This window comes from Grammomys surdaster, unplaced genomic scaffold, assembly GCF_004785775.1.
Source record: "Grammomys surdaster isolate TR1022 unplaced genomic scaffold, NIH_TR_1.0 125956, whole genome shotgun sequence".
Taxonomy (NCBI): Eukaryota; Metazoa; Chordata; class Mammalia; order Rodentia; family Muridae; genus Grammomys; species Grammomys surdaster.
Window position 1 is genome coordinate 3,012,195 of NW_021620775.1, and position 4,146 is coordinate 3,016,340.

Below are 4,146 nucleotides of genomic sequence, written 5' to 3' on the forward strand. Positions count from 1 at the left end.
TGTATGTGTGTGTGTGTGTATATGTGTGTGTGTGTGTGTATGTGTGTGTGTATATGTGTGTGTGTGTGTATGTGTGTGTGTATGTGTGTGTGTGTATGTGTGTGTGTGTATGTGTGTGTGTGTATGTGTGTGTGTATATGTGTGTGTGTGTATGTGTGTGTGTATGTGTGTGTGTGTATGTGTGTTTGTGTATGTGTGTGTGTGTATGTGTGTGTGTGTGTGTGTGTGTGTGTATGTGTGAATTCAAGCCTGGATCTGACAATGAGAGATGAGCTTATCAAAGTTCCTTTGCTAAAATGGTCACAAGGTGAGCTCACTGGCATATGCAGAACACATAAGATTTGGACTAAGGGTAGCACTAGTTTATAGTGTTGCCACCCCAAATGAACTGAAGTCAGGATGTAGAAGAGGCTTTGAACTCAGATGTCCATTGGAGATCTATTCACAATAGCCAAGACATGGAATCAACATGGGTGCTCAACAGATGAGTTAATTAAAAATATATATTGCACAACAGAATATTATTCAGCCACATAAAGTATGAGATTCTATCATTAGTTGCGACATGGATAGATGGGAGGTTGTTAGGTTAAGTAAAATGAGGCAACCATGGAGGCAAAAATTGAGCAAGTCAACAGCCTCTCACATATGAAAGTTGATCTCAGAGAACTAGAATAGAAAACTATCAGAGCAGGAGAAAGGTGTAGGGGAGGGAGATGGGGACAGATGGGCAGTTGGATGGAGGAATAACTTTTAATGTTCTCTAGCACAACAGGACAATGGGGGTTGACAAAAGCAAATCGTGTATTTCAAACTATCTTCTAGAGAAGATTATGTTCTTGCCAGAAGTAAATGATGGATAGATGCCTGAAGCAAAAGATAATGTCAATTACTCTGTCTGATTTCCACACCTGTATCGAAATGCCTCACTTTATAAATATGTATGATGGTGCATTAAGAGAGAAAACACATTTCAAAAATAGTTTGGGTTCAGGAGGGCATCTCTAGGAAACTGAGCTCAAGGGCAAGTCTGGGCCTCATTCTTCTCTGGACCTCATTTTGAGATGAGGACAGGGCTTCACGTATGACGACTTTTCACATGTAGATGAAACCAAGGGCAGTGCAAGAGTTTGTTACCTGCTGTCGTAGGTTTTCTATTGCTGTGAAGAGACACGATAACCATAGCAACTCTTAAAAAGGAAAACATTCAATTGGGACTGGTTTACAGTTTCAGAGGCTTACTCCATTATTCTCATGGAAAGACCTGGCAGTATGCAGGAAGACATGATGCTGTAGAAGGAGCTGAGAATCTACATCTAGATCTGCAGACAGCAGAAAACACAGAGACACTAGACCTCTTGAGCTTCTGAGACCTCAAAGCAATCCCCAGTAACCCACTTCCTCTAACAAGGCCACACCTACTCCAACAATGACACACCTATTCCAACAAGGCCACACCTCCTAATAGTTCCCTTCCCTATGTGCCAGCCAAGCATTCAAACACATGAGTCTATGATGTCCATTCCTATTCAAACCACCACACCTGCTAAGCTTCCACCAACAGATGGTTTTAGGTGACCGTATAAGATTGAATTGTTAATAAGACAATGCAGATGGCCAGCCCCTGGACCCAATTTACTTGTCTAGCTTTTTCATCTTCAAAAATAATAAAGAGAAAAAAGGGAGGCCATACCAATACTTGTAATATTTTTGTATGATTAGTGCAAATTTCAGTTCATAATTGAAATACATGACTAATCTTAAATATATCTTTGAAATTAAAAATTTTAAGTATTTGTTATTTCATTGTTAAAAATTCTCTCTCTCTCTCTCTCTCTCTCTCTCTCTCTCTCTCTCTCTCTTTCTCTCGTGTGTGTGTGTGTGTGTGCACGCACATGTACAGATCAGAGAACAATGTGTCTTTTCTCTCTTTTCACTATGTGGGATCCAGGCATTGAACTCAGGTCGTCAAGCTCGACTGCAAATGCCTTTACAAGCTGCACCATCCTGTTAGCCCAATTTTATTTTTTAAAACTAGACAAGAGGTTATGAAAAGAAAAGTGTTCCATCAATGGAATGATTTAATAACTATCCATGTAGGAATTATATTTTCATTTAAATGTAGCTATCAGTTGCTTTGATATTACTGTTGATTACAATAAACTTTCTTCTCCTTTTGTAAAAACACCTTTAGCATAGTCGAAAAGCATCAAATACTTCTTGCACGCTGATCTTTATTTAAGAATTTCTATCAACTGTCATAATCATATATACAACATCCAATGAAAGACAGCATTTGCTGTGTTTATTTTTTCCTGGTCATTGCTGTTACTCATTTTGTAACTTGGTTGATATAGTTGTCATATAAAAGAAGACTGTTGAAAGGATTATCCTCTCTCAGTGACAAATAAGCTGTCTCCACACTGGAATCCCCATATTTGTCCTGTGAACATGGCCCTCAGCACACTGCCTCCTTTCTCAGGTCCCCACTTCCACATGTTGATGATTCTCAGGCATTCAACTTACAACATTCTGTGCATGGACAGTCAAGTGGGCGATGCCCATTTAAGATTCTTTAAACATGCCCTTAGGATTCCACAAGTCACCAGTGTACGTACACACACACACACACACACACACACAATTTTAAAATACCTTACATGTTTTTAAACATGTATGGTTATGGTTATTTTGGCTGCATGTATATCTGTATATCACCTGTGTGCCTGATACCAGTTGAGGATAAAAGAGACATGGAACTGTGGTTAGAAACCATTGTGAGCTGCCGTGTGGATGTTGGGAATTAGACCTGAGTCCCCTAGAAGAGTAGCCAATGCTGTTAACTGCTGAACCATCTCCCTAGCCACATAAAGACCACTTTTAGGAGTTATGGGTCTCTTTCTCCATTGTGTTCCTTGACAATGTGATTTTGTTTCACCTTGTGCATGGCTTTGGCACAAAATTCTTATTGCATTGATTTTCTAATTTGATATTTAAGGTAGAGAATGGGAGAGATCATGCTTGCAATGTGAGCAGCCATATTTGTGCTTATTAAAGCCATGCTTCCATCCTGTTGAATCTGCAGAGAATGTGTGGATTGTTGTGGTCTAATAGGATTGTAGGTTGGAAAAAAATAAAGGAATGATTGGCTCTGCCTATGTGCAGAGGGACTGGGCATTTTCATCTGTGTTTTGGCCACGTACCAACACTGCATGCCTTCTTTACCCATGTAAGTGTTGCAAGGAGATCATAGACCATTCAGTGAGATATCATAACCTTTCCATTTCTTGTCACCTGCTATAGAGACTCTTTAATTCTGCTTCCCCTCCCTTTTGTAAGCCTTTGAGTCTTCCTCACTTCTGCCTTGCATATTAGTCCTTCCTGTGTGCTGTCATATTGCTCTGGGCTGACCTATCTCTTTGCTGTTCTCTGAGATTGACTGACAGGTAGCCTTCAAATGCATATCTTCTTTTTGGCATTCAGCTGTCTCATAATTGTAGTCTGCTTTTCAGGGAAATGTGATCTGAGATATGACCCATCTTTTGGCATAAGTACTGAATACTTCTTCCAAGACTGGTCTTTAGAAATTAACCTACTGTCCTCCATGTACCCACTCCTCATAAGGGCGTAGCTCTAAGACTTTACAAATTGAAGATTGTAGTATTGGAAAGCCTCGAAATGCTAAAAACTGTTACATGGGGAAACCATTTTCCCCATGTAGGTAACTCAATAGTATTGATGAAGTAGAATGTTCTAGTAAAGCTAGAGTGATAAGTAGAGACAATAACAAAAGAGTTTTGAGATCTAGATCAGGCATTCAAATGCTGGCTTCCTTTCAACTGAGAAGTGGGTGTTGGGAAACTTGTCTCTGCTAAGGAGCGCATGAGGCATAGTTCTAACCTGTTCATCTTCCCCACCCTCTTCATTGAGTAAGACTTATGCACGAGAACTGGAGACGTGCTCTTTCCTCCTGGTCATAAAATCTCTGTGCTTGGAGCACAACATTCTCACATGCATCTTCAAAGGAGGGAGAACAAAAGTTAAAAGAAGAAAAAGAAAGAGAGAGAGGGAGAGTGGGGAGACACACACACACACATACAGAGAGAGAGAGAGAGAGAGAGAGAGAGAGAGAGAGAGAGAGAGAGA